General features: G+C 39.7%; 1 protein-coding gene across 11 annotated transcripts in view; it reads right to left on the reverse strand.

Moving 5' to 3' along the window:
* The window catches only part of NFIA (nuclear factor I A), a 411,656-nt gene extending 400,413 nt beyond the window's left edge, over window positions 1-11,243 (reverse strand). For 3 of the 11 annotated variants that reach the window (XM_064665045.1, XM_064665048.1, XM_064665043.1), the window contains exons 1-3: window positions 11,226-11,242; window positions 10,609-10,703; window positions 8,326-8,397 (exon numbers count right to left, since the gene is read on the reverse strand). The gene's annotated coding sequence lies outside the window, so the exon portion shown is untranslated. Of the gene's footprint in view, window positions 1-8,325; window positions 8,398-10,608; window positions 10,704-11,225 lie in introns of all 11 variants that reach the window. The other 8 variants (XM_064665056.1, XM_064665053.1, XM_064665042.1 and 5 more) reach the window with 3 other exon arrangements.
* Window positions 11,244-22,049: the final 10,806 nt, after the last annotated feature.

Raw genomic sequence — 22,049 nt, forward strand, 5'->3', positions numbered from 1 at the left:
CTGCCTAACAACACAATAGGCGTAAATCATTACCAAGTGATTCACACCCTGTCATGTCTTATTGCCTAATTAATTTGTCTAAAAGGCTTTCCATGAGAACTTATAGCAAATGCCTTTGTTGTACATCTTTTAGTATGGGGTCAGTACCTGCCCTCTCTGTCATTCTCAGTTCTCATTTCAGCCTGCTGTGGTTTAACAGGAAATTTTTGCTTTTACCACACAGTCATTTAAATTGCTGTTTGCATTTTATGCTCTGTTCTTTTAGGTAAGTTCATCAGTTGATCAATGGCTGCTGAGCTGAGTTAGGACTGCAGAGAGCCTAGAACTGATCTTATGGGTCACTGGAAAACTGCACTCAAGCAGTTAAAATGTTATTTTTATTAACTTGTAAGTGTATGTTTACTCAAGCAGGAATATCAACCCCATATATATAGTGTTAGAACAAGTAAAGCTATAGTGTTGAGACAGACATCAAATATTTTGAATATAAATAATGTGCAGTGTACTCTTGCAATGATCCAGTCCCAAGCTCTGGCAGTGTTCTGGAGAATAATAAATCTAATGATACAAAAAAAGGAGTTAAACAAATTTATGGAGAATATAACTACTGATAGCCATTAGATAGGATGATCCAGCTGCAGCCTTGAGTCCTTACACTACAGTGGGAGGGATAGCAAGCCACCAATGTGCCTCCAGCACTTCCTAAAGGACAAATAATGATGAGCTGACTTCATGCCTACTCAAATATTTGATCTTTCTTGCTTTGACTGGCACCTAGAACTGAGAAAATATTTAGTGAGAGCTTGGCTTGTTTTGATTTCACTTTACTGATTGTAGTTTTTTCATGATGAGATCATGATTTGTCCCAGATCTCTTCTCCTGGCTGAAGAGTAACTGGGCTGGAAAGTGTCCTCAAACTACTTCAAGCCAGTCATAATTGGCCACGTGGAGGTTTTTAATATCTGTGCAGGTGAATGCATAATCAAATGCCAGTTCAATTAGCATTGTATTCTTGGATATATCTGCAATTCTTATTAGAAATTAGATTTTGGGATACCATCAATCTACCTCACAGCTCTTCCTTGATTGTTAATGTTAATAATATAAGTAACAAAGCAGTGATAGGAATGCAAAAAATAGGCACAAGACTACATTTAGCTTCCAAGAATCTTATTTCTCATTACTGAATTTTATCTTTGAAAATGAAAGTTCACTACCTGCAACTAAACACCTGCAAACTACATAAATTTACTTCACTTCTTTGACAACCTGAGAAGGAACATCTGGGAAAAGCAAACCAGAATGTGAGCAGTTGGAAATTTGATTGCAAGAGAATATAAATTGTTCCCTTACATAGAGTTTCCAAATTAAGACTATTTTCTGATAATACCCTTATGAAAGGTATTTTTTAATACTTAAAAATACAACTATTTCTTAATTCAAATCTCAGATGAACATCATCTAGCAAAAACTTACATTTTTTCTTGCCTATGTTCATTTGCCCTGTCAATAACAGAGTTTTCATCTTTCCACTTACCTTAGACTGAGCTTCCTGATAAGACCATGAGTTTATATGTGTTTGGTCAAACCAAGGCAGTGATGTTGGATTTTGGCTCTCCCTATTTACAAATGTGTTGACTCTAAGTATGTAAGTGTGACTGGGACATATCTTCAGTTATCTTTCAGCAGATCAAGGCTCACTGTTGTTGGCAGCCATTTGCTCCAGAGCCTCATGGGACACGGACAGCAAGTAAAATCCCCTCTTGATCCTGAAGATTTCTTGTTTACCACTTTGTCAGATATTTAACTTGTTTGGGACCTTGTATTTCAGGTAACCAATTCAGTCAATGGTTTTAACAACTCTCATCTCATAGTTTTCTATCATATGTATTTGGTTCTTACAGTGCAGGAGAACATGACATGGAGGTGGAAGATGCCTACACTTTCTAAGAAGCCAGGTGAGCAGGTCATCTATTTTACCACTTAAATAACCTTAATAACCTTCCTGAACACTATCCAGCCCAAATGACCTGCTGTGCTCAAGAGAGGCATTCCAATTTACCAAGATTAGCTGTTTAGCCCAAAGGAGGGCCAGGCCATGCAAATACAGAATATTGGATACAACAGACAAGCCCAACAGTGATTATTTCAAAGGTGGTTGCATGGTGATCTAGCAGTTCCTTTCATTCTTTTTATTTTTAAAAAGGGAATTAATTAAGTATCATTTCATCCCCTACAACTGTTGGAAAAGTACCCATGAATCCGGCTATCAAGTTAAAAAGAAACTTTATGGGGACCACCCAGAATCTGTCCCTGGTTATCCGGGGCAACAGAGCCTCAATGAAAGATTTTCTTTCTTTCTTGTTTTTGTCTTAAACTTTAAAAGGCAGAGTGAGCCCTTTAAGCACTTAGGCAGCTGCCCAGACACTGGCTTGCTCTGTCAGCTTGGCCCACACTCTCTGGCTTCCCTTATCTTAATGCTGAACTCTTTACCAGTAGCGTTGAGTTCTCAAACCATAGGTCCACAGAAAATAGCAGGTAGATGCATATGTCTCCTGTTCAGGAGATAATTATCCTTGATCTTAAAAAGTATATTGGAAGGTAACACTAATTGCAGGAACTTACTTATTTTCCTTCTGAAACCCTTGTTCTTGCTAATTTCTGCTCACTTCTCAGAATGTTCTAATACAAAGCAACAAATGCTTTTACTAGCTTTGCCTGGTAAAAGAAGCATCTCTGCTATTTAACAACACTATCTTGAAAACAACCTCAGAGTGGCAGTTTTCTTTATTCTGTTTCTGAATTCAGATGACCCTTATTTTGCAAGTGTACTGACTCAACCAAAAAAAAAAAAGGGAATTAAAACAAAGCAGTCTATATTGAAAAGTGGAAGATGACAATCTATTTAAATTTGAGAACAAGGATGTTTCTACTCATTAGGCCAAATTTTATTGTCATTACACCTGGCAAGCTAGTCAAAGGCAGTATGACTGTAGAACTGCAATTGAATTTCACAGGAGTGACATGGCACAGTCAGACAGATTAGCTTGTAAATCCTCTGTAAAGGCCATATGCACGGCAGTGAAAAAATATTTTTAAGAATGTCAAATCAGAGTGCAATGTTTGAGCAATAAGAGGGCCTCCCTAATTTTTTCAGTTTGAACAAAAATTCTGGATTAGAAGGACTCTTTAAGATTCATCAAACCTTTGGAGCTCATTTCCTGCATTAGGACTCAGGACACCTGACAGTTCACAAGGAAGCCTTGCAGAAGGGACAATTCATGCAGCATAACCCACATGTGACATGAGAGCTCAGCCTGACCTCTGAATCACATCCTGATCTCTGTCCCCAGGACTGCCTGAGACCTGCTCACTTTTGAATAGGAGATTTATCCAAAGGTTTATGATAAGTGTCTCTCCTGCTCTTCCATTCTATTCTTTCTCACTGCAGTTAATATCATTGTAGAAATAGAAGCTGTAAAGAGTTCAGTGAAAGCAAATGCTTTACAAGCACCTCTAAATTGTGATTATACCAAATTTGCATGCCTGCCATCTGCACATAAAACCCTGCCTTTGCTCCAGCAAAGCTTCCTTGCTGAACTCACAGTCTCTAGATCCTCACAGCTCTGCCCCACTGCACAGTTCTCTATGGAAACATGGACAGTAGGGATAGAGGCAGCTGCGCGTGTCCATCTGAAGGCAGAATGCACCCTTAAGCTTTAATAATAATACTATTGGCAATATGTACCATTTAAATAAGCCTTTTCATCTTCAAAGCCCTCTGTAGGCACAGGGATTCACCCAGCATCTCTCTGGTGTGGATATTATTAGCATCCTTTTACAGAAGCAGTCGGGGAACAAAGAAAAACAAAGAAATTTGCCCAGGGCCAGTGGTGGGATCACTAGCAGGCAGATTATTGTGAATTGCCATTACCTGGGACCTTCCTTTAGAGATCATTTGAAAAAATAACATAGGAATATGTGTTCAAAGAACCACAGTGCTGACACTGTTTGTATAATGCTGCTCTTTCCAAAGAATTTACAGGGACATATCCCAGCCATTAGCCTAACAAGAGAAAGAGAGGGAAACTTGGTGAAAGTCATGCAGAATTCTCCTGTTGGTAGTTCAGTGTTGCTCAGTGTATTGTGATGTAGATTTGATTGATTTGTTGCAGAGAAGTGCAGCACACTGCAGGGAAAGTGAAATATCACCTGGGGTTCGCTCCACTGCAAATTGATTTAAACCACACTGAATTAAACTGCAGCAACCTAGAGGCTTTGGATCAAGCCACCCTTTATAAATACACGACCAATCTTTTTATTTTTAAGGGATCCTGTTTTCACAGGAGCAGATTCCTTTGCTGAAATGCAAGAGTATCATAATCTATATTACAGTAGCTGAAATACTAATGCACTGTGTCCTGGATTGTACCTCCCTCAGAAACATGACATGTTTTTGATCTAAGCTTTGGGAAATAATGTGGACAAAAAGCCTTTTCAAAAGCAGAGAATAAAAATGGTCTTATTTGAAATTTGAGTATAACAGCTGAAAAAAGCACCACCCTCATCTTTATTAGCCTGCTATTCAATCCACATGAAGCGAAGACATTGTAATGCTGCTTTTATCACCCCACTGGAGGTGGAGTGGTAATAAATGGAAAGAAACACATTACACACTATCCAAGAGACCTGATCCTGAACTGCACTGAGCTTCTTATTCCAAGCCAGGAGTCCTTTTAGCTCTCCTTGACCTCAGTGAGAAATCTGGGCTCTCCAGAGCTAATGCACAGTATTCTTTATTCTTACAACTCTGGGATAGGTGTATTGAAAAACAGATTTAAAGGGAACACAAAATGTATTTGCTCTTTTTTTTTTTTTTTTTTGTTCTTACATCTCAACATAGTATATCTGGCAACATAAAGGTATGGCAGCTGAACACTATGTGAAATATAAAAATCATGTCTATTTTGTCTAGAATCTGTAAATTGTATAAGGTTAAGGATATTCTGCAGGAAAGAAGCACATTAACCTTCCAGAAGTGGATTTGTGCCTGTATTTTCCTATTAAAAAAGTGTCTTTAACACAGTCTTCAAAGTTGTTTATGTGGATAAACACAGAGAAGGCATGTAGCCCTCCCTCAGTATAATACTGACTGGAAAAATACTGATTTTGTTTTTCTTAAGAAACAATAGCAAACGCTAGAAATCTTATCATCCAGTGTGCTGTTGATTTTTCTCTTTTCCTTTATTTATAGGAGACAGCTATAGGCATACCACTCACTCTCTAATATTCCTACAGAAACAGCAACCATCTGGGTGCTGGGGTGGGTGCACCGAGCCCTAGGGTGCCTTTAGCCAGTTCACTTGGAATCTCGAGTCTGTCCTCTCCTATCACCCAGCAGCAATGGAACATTTGTTCCCTGAAGGGCCGGCACGCTGCCAGCAGCAGGTGTTAGGCTGTCCTCTGGGATGAAGGCAGCAGGCAGGAGCACTGATGTGTGCCTATGACAAGATGTTGCAAATCTGCTCTCATAGCGACGGTGACAGCATCTGGGACAGTGTTGTGAGTCACCATTCTGTAACCATTAAAAACCAGTTGCCGTTCCTTTCATAATAATAAATTAAAATATCATTCCAAAGTGTGCTGGTCTCAGGAAGGAAATTAAAGAAGGCATGTAGGGATAAACACATGTGTGTGCACTGGCACACACATGGCATTACGGGGTGTATTATCCAACCGTGTTCAAGTGACTGTGCCTTAAATTAACAGGTACAGCTGATTGAAAGGATAGGGTGGTGGCTGCTATTCAAACTGCATTTTTAGATTTTCTTTAAGGAAATACAGTAAACGAAAAATGTTTAAGAGTCAGTAAAAAAAGTTACGAACACTATCCTTTTAAATTAATGATTTTATAATTAATAGATAATTCTTACACAGTTGCACATATTAAGTCCAGATTCCTAAATCACTTCAGTTTTAGATTTTATTTACATAGGCTGAACTTATGCCTCTTCTGACTAAATTGAAAGCTTAGCAGGGTATGTGGCATTTTACAAGAAGAGGATTTATATAAATATCTGCATGGAAACAATAATAGATTAGCTGCCTCTTTCCAAAATGCCTGTTTTGAAAATGCTTGCATAGATCTGTAGGCAGGTGCACAGATATTGTTTCCATGACCTCTTCCCACAGAGATCATATTCTTCTACTTCGGTTTATACGGGATTTGAATATGGATAAAGCACATTTCTAAAATTCGCCAACAAGCCATACAGCAAATATCCAAATAATGCTCTCCCTTGATTTTGCTGGAGTCTTGTTTCAGCCTGGTATGCTTATCTTTCAAGCCATCTAAATCCAAGACCTTCCATCTTATTGACCTTTATTGAATATAACGCATGGGATTGACGAACTCAAAGACAGGGCCTCTCTGTGACCGGTGGTGGGTTGTCAGCAAGGCCACTGCTTTAATTTGGGCTGAACCCGCCCCAGTCCAGATCAATGCCAGAGCTGTTAATGATGTCAACAGAGCCAGGATTTCACCCTTGGCTTCCACACTTACAATGGTCAGCTTCATTGTGATGCAGCTTTATAAGCAGGGCTTATCAAGATGAGGGGCTTCAGAAAGAGAGAACACATATGAGGGTCAGTGCCTCAAGTCACATTAAATGCAACACAGCTTAGCCCAAGTACTTGTTAGTATTTTAGTGCTTCCCCTCCAGTCATGCTCAGTCTTCACTCGGTTTAATAATCTGGGTGGTTGTTCACTGATTTTAGTCCACCAAGTAAGTAATTTTCCCACTTGCTTCCCTTTTAATCTTTCCAATAAGCTCCCTTTTTGCCGGTTTGCCTAATAATATTTCATTCATTGCTGAAGACCAGATACCTTGGCTATCTATCACCAGATTTTAGTGAAAAATGAGTTATTTCTTCAAGGACAGAAGAAAAATCAGTTTTAAATGGTCCATCTTGTGGAAATGCATTTTACTCTTTACCTTCCCTGTTTCATCTCCATGTTTTTAAATCAAAATTTGTTCTATTTTTTTTCCTCACAAATGAAGTGTGCAAAAGAGAACCAGGTGGGCTTTTTATGGCAGTTTTGAAGAAAACAAAATATTTTTTTGGGAGAACAGATTTGGTCAATAATTGGGTAAAAATATGCAGAAAATATTGTAAATGGCAAACCATATTTTTCTGGTCTTTTTCAAAACAAAAATGTCTAATTTCAGAAATGCTGACACTTTTTGGTTAAGAATTTTCTGTCAGAGCAAGTATTTGTCATTTAAAATTTGACCTGAACCTATAATAAGACAAGACTCTCAAGGAATTGTAAGTGATATAAAAAAGGGGGGGGGAGAATTAATTTACATTTGAATGTTAAATTCAGGGATGATGCAGAGCACATTTTTTTCATTTTTATTTTGTGATGGAATTTTTTGCAACTTAAGGCAAATACAGGAAACCAGAGAGCTGACTACAGTGACATGATCAAACAACACCCCTCACCACACACTAAACTCTTCTGTTACCTGTAATACTACTACAGACTGTCAGACATTGCTCTACAGTTATTACAGTGTTTTCAGTATAAACAACAAGTAAGACAGAAAATAAACTTACTTTTGAAAGGGAAGAGAGTCAGAAAACAGACAAAATTAAGTGCAGTTTTGAAACTCTCCTGATTTTTTTAGGATTAGCTGCTGGGTCTGTGTTTAGCGACATAACAACCCCAAATCCAAAAGGTGCCAATTACATCACCCCCTTGACCTCTGCTAAAGCCTGGTGACGAGCACTCTCAGCTCACAGTTCTTTTGATATTTTTAGGTAAATGTTGAAGTTTTCCCCCATTCTCCCACATATTCACTCACCTGCTGTGTGTTTAAGATCAGATTTTCGAAGTCAGGCATGTGAATTTGTGCAGGTACATCTGCACACATCAACATTTGAAAATCCAGCCCACAGTTCAAATGAAAAAAACCCCAGAATTCTATTCCAATGTGAGTTCTACAAATGCCTCTGAGAAAGCCAAATCATTTATTGAAATGTTTGACAAAGAAACCACATACTTTGTTGTTTCGATGCATTAGATAAGGGTCTACTTTTTTTGGAAGAAAAAGCCTTCGCTGTAAATCAGCAGCATGAAGAATTAAACATGAAAACAAAAGCATATTATTTAAAGAACAGCCTGTTCCCTAAACTGTTACTGTGCTTAGTGCCAAACCACATTTTGTGATATATCATGTACAACCTCCTCTTGCATGTTTTACTGTTATGCTTTATATGACTTGGAGTGAGAAAACCCTGATAGTTCTGCTGTAGACTTACCACAGCCATCAAAGACAGGTCCACTCACAGAGCTGCATCACAACATGACAACTTCCTCCTGGGATGATGACTCTAAAAGAGGTGGAAAAGTGTTTGTTTACTTGGCAATATGTATGAAAATCTGAATTGACTTGAAATGTAAATTAAGAGTGGATCTGTTACCCTTCATGAAACACTTGGTGGACGCAGGATGACAGTGACCTTGCTGCAAAGTGCAACACACAAAAAGTAGGGCCACTTCATTCTCACACAGGCCTAGAAATAGAGAGTAACCTAAACTTGAATGTGAATTTACAGTATATAAACCATTATTATCATAGTATGCAGGCATATACCTGTAGAGGTAAATGTTAAATAGTTTATTTCACACAGGGCTATGTTATATTTAATTTACAATGGAGTAACAACAAGCACACAGGCAACTACTGCAGAGCATCTCATGTCCACCAACTTCCTGCTTAAATATATATTGGGATGTTTTGGTTATGTGCCTTTATCCCCCATCACTACTCTAACCCATTACCAAAATTCATCCTGATTAATTTTCCAAGACATACCTGAGACGACAAGCCTAACTTTCCATACTGTGGTAGAGAGAAGGGTTCAGCAGCCTTTCATAGATCTTGTTTTTAGTCTCTCACTGATAAAATCCTAAACCAGAGACACTCACAGGATAGAAAAAAACCGGGTCTGACAAGTTAGCAAGGGAAAAAAAGGACTGGAGCTGGCTATGGAAAGAGCGTAAGGAGTGAAACCTGCAATAGGAAGCCAATGGGGACAGCACGTGTAGAAGGTGCTGTTAACTGCTCCATTAGCTCAGGTAGAGTGGTCCAAGACATGGTACAAAAGGTCCTAGACTCAGGAGTGACCCAGAGGGATGTCAGTGTGATGCAAGATCTGTTTTCCATTTTATTTATGATCCTTTTAGAAAGATGACAGGCAGGAACTATACTAAAATTATACATCTTTCAATGCCAAGGACTTATGGGAAAAGAGATTACAGAATCAATGTTATGCCTTCAGTTGAAATTGAACTCACTCTGTTCATATGCCTTATATCTTTAATAACATAATTGCATGATGCTTTTTTCTACAACTCTCTTGCCTTATTCCTTGCATAGTTCTGACCTACACTGAGATGAACCAGGGTTGAGTAGTGAAGTAGAATCTTCTGGATCTTCACATATTGAGAAACTGGAGGTAATAAATGAGGTAGATATTCTTTGGAGTTACAAGAGAGTTAAATCCACTTAAGGCTGAGATCTAGACTCTCTAAGTACCATTACTAGAGTCAGCATGTGGTGATGGACAAATCACATAGTCAGTGATATATGGTCACTTATATGTATCTCATTTTCAGGGGGCCCAAATTGATAGTCAAGGGTTAGAAATACTGAAGTGCTGAACTAGCTGAAGGTGAGGACATAAAGGGCCATGCCAGGAACATGTAAAGTTTAACTTAGTATTTCCATAAAACACTTATAATAAACTCAAATATCAGTAAAAAAGAAGTATCAACTATGAGTATATTGAAAAACATAATTTTTTTAGATACACTGAAAATAGAAAGAAGCCTGAATCTAAAATTCTCTTTTATACATATTATTACTGTGAATTTAGTGGATTCAAAGGAGTGAAATGACTCAGTTTAATAACTCACTAATGTCATTTAGGTCATCCAACTGCTCCAGATTTTTATCTTTCTGCATTTTATTAAAATAATGGTCATAAGAACACATTTTTCTGCAGTTATACCAAATTAGTGTATTAATATGAAAATCTAATGTTAAATATTCTAAAATAATTATGATTTAACATTAGCATGCTTTATTTTTTCTTTCTGTACCTCATTTCCCTTCACCTTCCAATGGTATAACAAAAATAAATTAAATTTTGTTTGTCATATATATAAACGTGACTGTAAAAAAGTGCTGTAAAAAGCTGAAGAGGAAATTAATAACTCAGGGCAGTAAACAAGGCCTGGGACCACACAGTGAACTGTGAGGAGAAACAGAAGTTTTTTTGTCCCATCTATCTTATATGTGAATAAAAAACCACACAGGCAAGTAAATGTAGCATAATGCATAGACAGAAGTAGTGCAGTCTTAATTTCAGCTTTCTAATGTTTCAACCTTTGAAGTCCCCAGTCCTTTTAACATTCCTTAAATGTTATTTCACTGTAATTACTGTGTTTGCAACGAGAGGTTTTTTTTCTCCCCCAAATGGAGTTATTTAGTATCAGTCCAGGAGGCTCTGGGAAAGGGAGAAAGGATTGTAGCTTACCTGTTTCAAATCCTTTGCACACATGGCAGATAATTTTGACCAAACGGGAAGATTTTTCCTTGAAATTTTTCATTTCAGAAGAAAGAAGTCTTCACCTGTAGGAAAACGCAGAGAAGAGCTGCTGTGGCAGTTTATTCCTGAGTTTATTCCGGGATGTGCTGCCCAGTCCCTTACCTTGGGCAGGGTCATGGTGGAGCACATCCAGCTCAAGAGGGAGGCAAGTGCATGTCACACAAGAGCGGATGAGCAAAACCTTATGGTTTATGAGACAGTTTCGGTGAACTGTGTTTATATTATGGTTGGGCAAAGGTGCAAGCTTTGTGCTTTTTTTTTTCCCTAAAAAGGGAAAACCACAGAAAGAAACGGAGATGAAAAGGAAACAAGTAAACAAATGTGGTTTTACAGAAACTGAGGGACAATTTATCCTCAGCACAGCAAGCGAAAACTTGGAAAACATTTGGAAAAGTCAGAAAACAAGTTAAAGTTGGTTGGCAGACTCTGACAGAGCTGACAGCTAAAACTACCCCTGGCATATTGACAACAGTGTGGCATCAATCTGTGTGTAACAACCTATCCTTGAAAAACTCCATCCTGGATTTAAGCTAGCACTTCCTAACCTTTTCTCTACCCAGCCTCCAAGCTGCGGTGTGGAAAAAGTTTTCAGACATGACTTTTAACTCGTTTACGAGCAGGGGCCGGTGCTCCCCCTCAGACCGCCATCATGGCGACTGCCTCAGCCCTGCTCCCTCAGGGACTCGTCTCCCTCCCTCACGCTGCACTGGTCACATAGACACCCTCCTCAGCTGCCTGCTCACCTCTTGTCTGGGGTCTTGTACCTACTCCACATTCCCACTTTCTTTATTCAGGACATTATTCTGTTCCCTAAAGCACGGCCATGGCAGAAAGATGAGGAGCCTCGTGGCTTCCCTTGTTGTAACCCATTCCACTGCAGGCTGTGTGCTGCCTGAGGGGGCCCTGAGCACCCTTCCTCACAAGGTTATTAATTATTGCTGCAAGGTTGTTATACATCTGCAGTACTTGCCTACACAAGTGTAGGGCTGTGTCTGCTGGCACCTGACTGCTGGAGGAGGAAGCAGCCACAGGGTTTTTCCTGCTACGGCTGCTGGTGGGAGGGATGGGATTGTCACCTTCTGTCCTTAAAAGCCACAAATGTGATTCTTAGGACTGACCCAGTACTTTTCTGGCAGCATAAAACATGGAGGAAAGGCAGCTGAAGGAAGACCACCCTGCTCTCTACACCTCCCTGAGAGGAGGGTGGAGCCAGGTTTGGGCGTCGGACTCTTCTCCCAGTGAAAGAGGAACCAGACAAGAGGAAGCAGCTTAAAGATGCACCAGGTGAGGTTGAGATTGGATATTAGGGAAAATTTCTTTGTCAAAAGGGTTGTCAAGTTCTTGCACAGGCTGCCCAGGATGGTGATGAAGTCCCTATCCCTGGAGGGATTTAAAAGATGTGTGTGGATGTGGCACTTGGGGGCACTGGTTAGTGGTGGGCTTGGCAGTGCTGAGGGGACATTTGGACTCAGTGGTCTGACAGTGCTTTTCTGTCAGTGATTTTATGATTGTGATGTAGGAAGTAGAAAGTAGTTACAGTAAAGTCTGAGCTGAGGCCCAGCAGCAGCTGAGTTGTATGGAGGTTTGAGGTGCAGACCCCCTCACCGTGTTACACTGCTGTCTATTGTTGCATGAAGCTATATAAATGAATGCCATGATACCACTTTCTGGGCAATTTCCAGCTGCATCCACTGCTTGCTGGTGATGCTTAAGGCATCCATATCTCTGTAAAGCTGTATGGGCATGCTCTGCCTCTTAGCAAGCTACTGACTATCAGATCTCACCTGAGGTGTGGTGGTAGCAATAGGTATGATCATCCTCTATCACCTGCAGCTTCAGTCTCAAGAAAAGTGGGTTTAAAAGGTTGTTTTCATGCAACAAGCTCACGTACTGCCATATAAGATGTCATAGAAGTTCTTTCCATGTTATTACTACACCTTAAAAATAGCCTTCTGTTTTGAGACCCCTTGGTGTTCTCAGATTATCTGTATTTATACAGTTCTTGTGGTCCTAAGATCCCTATGTGTTTAGCTGGATGATACACAGATAGCCTGAGTTGTCAGTCACTCTCTCCATCGCTCGAGAGCCTCACCTCACTTCTATAGACAGCTTTATATAATATCCCCAAGTGATTCAACTCGAACACCTTGAATACATCAAAGACATCCGTATGTAAGATGTCAGCTTCTATGAGGATGCAGCCAAAGGTTGCCCTGCACAGCTCATATGCAGGTTATGATGACTATACTATTTTGATTATAAAAGAAAGCTGTGCTTTCTCACTCGTGGTATGCCCAGCTATCATTTGCTGCCTCATGCCACACTGAGGTTGATACTTAGCAACTGAGGGGGGGGAAAAGTGAATTGCTAACATCTGTTTTATCATTTTTTGGTGAATGAAAAACCAAACAGAGACCTTACTTTTGCCTCGATCATTCAAAACAATGAAGTTTACACAGACTTGATGCCATCATGTGTTGCATTTCTAGCAAACCAACTTAACAAATTATTTTAAAGATAATGCTAAAAGAAAAAAAAGCTCATATATACTGTCACATAGACAACCTGTAATCCAGCCCAGCAGATTGCAGACTTTGGACACTTGGCTTTTGTGTCTTTGGTCACTGTATTCCACTTGAGGAAATCTATCAGAAAACTGAAGATTGCTTTTCTTTCATATTTCTCATGTGCTACAGCCATGTGAATAGTGGGTCTGTTTGGTTCCCAACTGCAAAAACAAATAAAAATTCCATCTTTAACACTTAGGAAACTGTCTATTTTTAGTTTGGTTTCCTATGGAAACAAGGCATCTGTGATCAGGCTGTCTCTGTGCATGTATCTGTCCTTGTGTACCCCCTAATAATTTTTGAATCTAGTGGCCTTTTCCAACCCAGTGTGATGAAACGACAGAAGTTTCAGGGTAACTGGGTTCTAACAAATTTCCAAAAATAAGGAGCTAGACAGATGAAAAAAAATGTTGATGTTGCACAGCTGAGGGAAAGGTGCAGCATGAACTTACACATTATGAGACTCCAGAGAATCTATGGAGGTGAGAGCTGCAGTAAATAACAGGGCTATATGGAAAAGCTTCAGTCCAAGGTCATGCTTTTATGCACCTTAAGTTCATAAGACACCAGGTTTAATTCATTCCACTGCTCACACCATTATTAGTTTAATACTTGCAGTGGTCTCCCTTCACAGTCAGAAGATTAGAATTCTCCCCTTTCCCCATAACCAGCAAAGAATCTGGCCTCAGATGTTTTCAGATTTGACCTGTCATTGGGGTCAGAGGATCAGGATCATGAGATACTGGTCTATGAAATTAAAGCTACTCAAATGGTGTAGACTTCTATATCAGAAAGCTTCAGGGAATGCCTGGAAGCAAGATGTCTTTGGGAATTAACCAGTGAGCCCTTCAAGGAGAAGAAAATAATGTAGAACTCAGCTCTCCTTTTTATCAGGCAACTAAAATATGTGAACAAATTAAGAAATAACTGTTAAGGATGTGTTGGTTTGGGGATAATGAAGAGAAGAAATGGGAACAGCAGCTGAATAGACTTTGGTATGGAAGATTTGCTAACTTAGATTATTTTAATTTTTAGTTGAATCGATCCCCTGCTCTGTCTTCAGTCTTCTCAAGGTTGTCCAGAGCTGGAAAACAACCAGCTGAAAGAAGTGTCTTTTGGGGTAAGGAAACTGGAACATAACACAGAATAGTTACTAGTACATGTGTGAAGCTGACATAGATTGCAGACTGAGAGATGTTACAGCTGACCTAGTGCAGGTTCACTCTGGAACTGGTGTCTCTGAGGCAAGAAGGGAAAGACACTCCTTCTTCTCTGTGAGCTGTATCTGAATCTGTACAGATACATTTCTGCAGGCTTTCATCCAAATTAATAAACTCTATCCCCGAGGCAGTTGCTTGTGGATCTGTGTTGTGTAAGTACTGTGTAGAGACTTAGTGGCCCAAGCTGGTGCTTGCTTGTAGCTCTCTGCACTGTACCCTGTTGTGCAGAAGCACATAACCTGACCTACTAGGAGCTGGGGGTGTAGATGGTGTGATATGGAAAGTTAACCAGGCTGGCAAACTGGGGAGAACTGCAGCTCCCACTTTCCCCGGAGACCAAAAGTTTTTCAAACCCTGCTAAGGTCTGCAGAGAAATTTCAGCTGATTTGTAGCTTTTTTCCATTTTCTAGGCTTATAAGAACTCAACATCCTGGGAGATAAGCCTTTCAGTATGGAAACAGTCTTTCTAACAAAAAATATTCTGGCTCTAGAGGTGCTTCCTTACAGCTCTGACAGAGACCTCTGACAGAGGCCTAATCTCTCTTCCTGCGGTGGTCACAGAACCTTGGATGGATGGAGTTGACAAGGACATTTATCCTCACCATAGTAGTCTGAGGAGGAGGTCCCACAAAGTAAATATTTTGGATTTTCACTAGAGTAATATTACAATTGCCATTTCTATCATGTTGCAATCTGCTGTAGCTTCATCCTGCTCTGTGTAATGTGCTATCAAAATCAGTTCTGCTGCTTATTTGCCACTGTATGGACATTACAGTTAAAGGCTTCGTAATTTCTGGTCTTTTATATGGAACAATAATGAAAATCTTCGGAAAATAAAAATAGGCAAACATATCTGTCTGCCTGAATCTGAAAGGCAATATCTTTTAGTTGTACAGGTTTTTTTCTTTCTAATTGCCACAACACTTACCATAATTAATTTAAAAATAGAGTTTAGAAAGCAGTTGGTATAATTAATGTATTGATCTAGTTTTCCATTATGTCGTTGGCACAGGTGAAAAATGTGCTTTTGATGAAATTGTTGATTAAAACTACCAAAGAATCCATTATATCTAGCTTACATTCCCTTACCTAATGAAGCAGATGGATATAAAATGAAGGAAGGCCATATTGACCTTTAGCAGAAATATATATGGCATATAACTTGATACCTATAAGATAATTAATATTAATCTGACCTTTTTAGTTTTGTGAACTACAGTTCTGTTACTAATAGCAGCTACATAATGTGTTGTATGTTTTCACTGAAGAGGTCATGCACTGGCTAAGAGAAGGAAAATGTGGATTAGCTCAGCTGTTCTCAGCATCTCATAGATTCAGGGCAGGGAGGGGGAACATCCCCATCTTCCCTCCCAACCCTCTCATACACCTTAGTAGGTCAGGAATGTGCATAGTGCTTCTTCTGTGGGCAGAATGCTTTGAGGGAGGAACACCAGACTACTGATCAGCATGAGAAAGTGCAGAAAGAGTTAAATCAGGATATTGGGTGGTTTCAGCAAGGCAATCCCAGTCCTGTGCTGGTCCTCCCCCTGAGCAGGGACCATCAGTACACATTTGTCCAGCATCTAACTTGATCACACGACAGTGTTATTTTACATGATAAGATAATGTGAGCTATGTGAGTATGTGACTGGCTTGCCTAGCATGGAATTACTCAAAAATGACTTTTGTTTTCAAAATTCAGATCAACCCTAGGTTAAAATAACTTAAAGTATAGACAGTCCTAAAACAAACACAGGGTACTCTGTAACAGCCGTTTAAAGAATGTTCTATTCACAAACATTTTCTAACTATTGAGTCAGTGATTGAACTTTCCTGAGATTTAAAAAAATCCTGGATGTTTGCTGCATTATTTAGCAGCAGCTGTCCTTCATGTTGGCCTAACAATAAAATGTCTGCCTCAGTTTCTCTATAGTCATTTGTTTAATGTTAGCACTTTGTTCCCCAGTAGAACTAGTTGGTCTTTAAGGTTTCTTCCAACCCAAACCATTCTATGATTCTATGGTTCTATGAAATTAGAAATTTTTTTTCAGGAAAAAACAAAATATTCCAAAGCAAAATCCTATTCTCTTTGGTTTGAGTCAAGTGCAGATCTTTACAGTCAAGCCAGTATGCCTAGTGCTGTCTGTGTTCACACCTCTTAAAGCTCATGAAGGCATTTGTATTGCATCTGCAGCCAAAGGTGCCCTCTAAGAGGAAACTCACAAGGATATGTGGAAAAATGTTTCATCTGCATTGGACATGTCTAGTTGTTAGCTGAGGCAGTTCTGTTACTACATATCTCTGTAAAATACTCCCCAAACATCAAAAAAAGAATGGGTGAAGATGCAGACAAATCCTTATCTTCCCCTCCTTCAAAGCGTGTCCAGCTTTCCCAGCCATCCGAGTGCTGCCTATTGCTCTGTTTCTACCCTGCTGTTTTCCCATGGCATCGCTCCCTTCTGTGCTTTGAGTGCCACACAGCTGACCCCAGACACTTCTGTACGTACAGTTTGCTGCATAATCACACAGGAAGGCTCCACATTTCCAAAACTAAATGTATTCTTTATTAGGAGCACTGGTTAGCACTGAGCTGTGACTGCAGCCGGCGCTCCAGCCATTCTCATTCAGGCTGAATCCTTGGGTGCCTTCACTCCCGCAACTCCTGCTCCTCCCTTCAAATTCTAGACAGGCTGTTATCAGCAGTTGTCTGCCTGCTATAGAGACCAAATGGAAAGATTCCCCTTTCTCAGGATCACCATCTATACCAAGTTTTTCAGCTTCACATTTCTTCCCTGTTTTATATTTGACTGTACTTCAGTGAATTGCTCTTCACTCCTTTCCAGGGTCTATGACTTCTCCCTAAATGTCCTGTTAAATTCTCCCTTTTTTACCACTCCCTTCTCTTTCTTATGGACACTTGCACTGTAGACTCTTTCCCAGTTTCCTGCTTATTATCATCTGCCTGTTTCATACTTCACCTGGCTTTCATCCTACAGCATTTTGATCCCCTTGGGATCAGCAACATTGCCCTTCTCTCAGTTCTTGCTCTATTAATATATACATATGTATACATACATATATATGTGTGTGTCTGAATATATGACTAGATTGTTATGCAAACTGTGTATGCTCAATCCATAAATAAAATATTTGAGAACATTTTTATATTTCTGTCTTTTTACAGTCAGCAGTATAACCATCACTTCTTTTAAAAATGCTTGCAACTCTTTTTCTGGCTAATATAAATAATGTAAATAATTCATGTATTTAGTAATGATAAATATTCATATTTCATTTGAACCAGACAATGGTTGTATAGATTAAATTAAACTGCTTTGGATTCAATAGCTGGCAGTCACCCATGCCAAATAAGGGATTTTAGTCATACTTTATTTAAAGTATAGAACTACCAGAAATGGGAGGTGACGAGGAAAGGAAATGGACTCTCTTACCCAAACATATAACACATCTGTCTATTGACTGTACTTTCTTCAGGCTTGGCTGCAAGCAACTATATTTATTCTGGAACAGACTAAATGGGTGCTGAAAGGAAGAATACAGTTTGCATACTTTATGAGCATGAATGGCTGTGTCACAGTCTCTTGCTGGTTTTGGAGGTCAATTCTTAGTGAGTTGTACTCCTCTTGCCTGAGGAAGCTTAGTAATTTTGGGGACCATTTGAAAAAAAACAAATGAAACAGTAAAAAAAGAGTAATGAAATAGAAATCTGTCCTCAAAGTAACAAAGTTTTTTTTTTCCTTATTTAAAGCTGCATTTTCACTTGTCCGAAATTTTCATCGTTGCTCAGAAACAGGACCTTCTTAAACATGGAGCAGGTGTGAATTTTAACTGTGGGAGAGATTTAGGGATTCTGCTTTGTAAATTTGGAGAAATGGTGGTTTCCTTCCTTCCTGTTCCAATTAATTGTGCAAATATGGGTCCAGAGAGGGAAGGAAAGTGCTCATGTTTTCTTTTTGTGTTTCCTTGGTGTTTATGTACTTTCCTAAATCTGTAAAAAGGGCTACAAGGCAGGAGGGGTGGGAGCTGATGTACATTTTCTTGCTCAGGAAGTTGGAGTAAACATGGCTGGAACTGTTCTGAGCACTCTACGTAAACCAGAAAAAATTCATAGGCCAAAGCAAACAGTGCTTCCAGACCAGATGAGGTAGGACCACCTGTCTTTAGCAAATCTCAGGCAAGGAGCTCTGCAGAACAGGATAGAGAGTTTTCTCCAAACAATTGCTCCAATGCTACATATATCCTCAAAGGAAAAATATGTAATTTTTAAGCCAGTCTGAGCTTATGTTAAAATCCTGCTGAAGACAAAGCAGTTGTATTTTAACATGCATTATCTAGTCAAGGACAATAATGGGAGTTAGCTAGATAAACATTTTATATATATGGCTCTGGTTTGTGGGCTAAATATCCAGTGTGTGTCTTTCTGTTCACATCAGGCTATTCTGGACTGGGCCTTTAAAATATGAATGTAATTTCAAAGGTCAGTGGTTTAGGGGTTCAAATTATTTTGTGAGCTGATTTCCAAAATAGCTGCAGATGAGGACAATGGGATGCTTGGGGTCAGAATAGAGGGGGAATGAAGTGGGGAGAGCTTTGGGTCAGTGGGTTCCCCGAGAGGATTCCCCAGTTTGCTGCCAGCAGCCTTGTAAGTTACAGAGACATTAATAAACACTTTCTGTTATTATTTTTGTTTGCTTCTGTGTTCTTTCCAGCATTCATCAGGATTTAGGGCAAGTAGGATGTGCCAGTAATGGGAGGCAAACACTGAGATGGCCAATGGAAATATTCTTCTTTTTCTTATGCATGCTCCCCATAAAACATTTGCAGGTGGGCCGTCTGGAATCACAGCCATGACTCTGCCTGGTGTTATTTCCTCATTTGTTGTTTTCTCCATCTGCTCATTTATTTTCCTGGTTATGGTCTTCTTCTCTCTGTCTCCATTTCCCCCTGCTCATTTGTATAAGTAGAAATATCCTTCCCTCCAGCAACAGCGTAATGTGCTTTCCCTTTCATGTATATATTTGGCTTGCAAATAGATAGCTTAAAGAGCTGAGGCAAGACAGAGAAGCCATCATCAAATTCCAGCAGGACCTTCATGTGTTTAGACTATATTCCTGCAGATTTTTTCCCAAATAAATGATTTTGGCCATGGCAAGTCACAATCTAAACACACAGTGATGAAGCTTTATTCAGGGCAGGTAATGTGGGAGATGAGAGAACACAATGCAGGCTCAGTCACCATCTCAGCTGGGCACTCCAAAGGTGCTTTTCAAAACGTATAGATTCTGCCTGGCTCCTGAAAAGGAGGGGTGGCTTTTGTTCATGATGGCTGCCAGTTGTGGGGTGGTTCTGCTCTATTTGTGCTTTGCCAGGGAGAATTGCAAGGAAATGGAAATCTAACCTACGATTTTTCCCTGGGTTGAGAAGATACTGGGTCTGACCTTTGGATGGTGTAAATCATGAGTAAATTAATGGATTAATTAAAGGAGCACAAGAAGGGGGGCAGCCTCTTTCCTGTCAGATGGTGGTGAGGGCTACTGTACTCCCAGTTCCCTGCTAAATCTGCCCTTTCACAAAAGCATGTGAGTGTGATATTATAATGTGTTATTGTGATTTTCAGCTACCCTTTCTGCCTGGAAGTGAATTTTGATCTGCAGCACCGGGGAGCTGCTGGAGGCTGGTGGATAAGGGTCGCTGGCAGTGTGGGATGAACTGTTTTCTCTGCTAAAACTTACAGGGTTTGACAATTATTTCAGGATTTCCCTCTAGAAAAGGTTTCTCAGCTTTTCCACAGACCCACTGTCTGACCTCTGGCCACCTCAGTCACCTTTCTGTACCTCTCTCTCATCTGTCTCATCTGTTCAGACTTTTAGCTCTTGAGAGCAACCATTGTCTCTTAAAGTGTATTTATTTTGTACAGTACCTAGCACTGTGGGGCTCCTGCTCAGTTGGAACCACTGGGTGTGACTGCAATGTAAATACTGAGTAATAATAATAGCATATGTGGGGGTGTAGAAACAGGGAGAGAGAGAAAAATATTTTCCCCATTCTTGTCTGCTTTTTGTTGTTGTTCTATTTCCTATTCACAGAAAGCATACAATACTGATTAATGAAAAATTTCTGGCTCCAGTTCAGTATCTGGCTTCAGTACATTTGCTATTTGATATCTGAGATATGTACAACATGTTCACAGTGAATTCTCCAACTGAAAACAGTAGAGTTCAAACCAAGTCAATTAATTCACAGAGTGAATGGATTCAAGCCCAGATTCTCGTGCCTTGTGGAGGCCTCTTTGAGTCTCCTGCCAAAAGATATCTGTTTATAAATGCAGTAAACGTAACTATTTGATACTTATAGCTCTTAGAGCCTTATGTGATTTTTTTTTCCTTGTTATGGCTGATCTCTGATAATTGAGTTACATTTTGCAGACATTTCAGGCATTCTCTGTCTCTCTGTGCTTTCTTCCCCCCCTGGCGCTCCAGCTCAGCCAGTGCTCTGGACGGTTTCACATTTCCTTTCTCTTTGTTGCCTTGAATATTCTGCTGAAGTAAGGCATAACAAAACTGTATCCAAAATCCATACATACTTGTAGCCAGGCTCTGTCTTAAACCTGCTTTGTGGTTCTTGCCTGAGAAACTTTTCTGTGGAAGGAGAGGAGAGATAAAACCTTATAATGAAAATGACTGTTGTGTTCTGCATCGATGGTCCAAGAACATTAATAATAGATCTTTGTTGAGTAGTATCTCTCATCCCTAACACTCATGCATTTAATCAACTGATGTATATAGTACAGTAGGCATTTTTGAAAAATATTCATCTCTTATGTCGAATATAGCAGGTAATGTTATAAAACCAAATAGAAAAAAAACAATATGAGGGGAACATCTTTATCCATGTGAAAAATTAAATTGCAGAGAGTGGAAATTTGGGCAGGACATGTGGGCTAGCATTTCTTTTCTAACAGGAAACATTCAGGACTTATTTCATTTATTCATTAAATCTAAGTTTCGTTTATTTTTCATCTCTTTGTTTTGTTCTCTCCTTTCTTTCTTCCTCCAAGTGAGGGTGCCCAGGGCTCTTTTATTTGTGCTTTCCTCCCTCCAAGTGAGGGTACCTCATGGCTCTTTTATTTGTGCTTTTCTCTCTTCTCTTCATACCCTTTACCCATTTTTTCCCCTGCCCATTCAGCACATTCACCTGCTGTCTTTACACCCCCTATATTCTGACCTTCTGCTTTTGAACTCTTTCTGACCATCCACCTTCCTGGCTGTTTTGCTGTAACTAAAATGCTTTATGGACAGAAGTAAACTCCTAATATATCCTTAACATTTCTTTCACACCATTTGTTCTTTATGATCCTTGGCTGCACCACTCTTCCCTTGCTGCTTAGGTCTGCAGCCTCTGATGGTCAGGTTTGACTCATTTCAGTCTTTGGCTCAGAAAATGAGGAATTAATTTGGTCACAGAACCATAGTCATGTGGGTTGGAAAAGCCTGTGCCAGGGCTGGACAGTCCTTTCAGTGAAGAAATTTTCCCTGATATCCAACCTAAACCTCCCCTAGAG

Source organism: Pseudopipra pipra, chromosome 9 (genome assembly GCF_036250125.1).
Source record: "Pseudopipra pipra isolate bDixPip1 chromosome 9, bDixPip1.hap1, whole genome shotgun sequence".
In the NCBI taxonomy this organism is placed as follows: domain Eukaryota; kingdom Metazoa; phylum Chordata; class Aves; order Passeriformes; family Pipridae; genus Pseudopipra; species Pseudopipra pipra.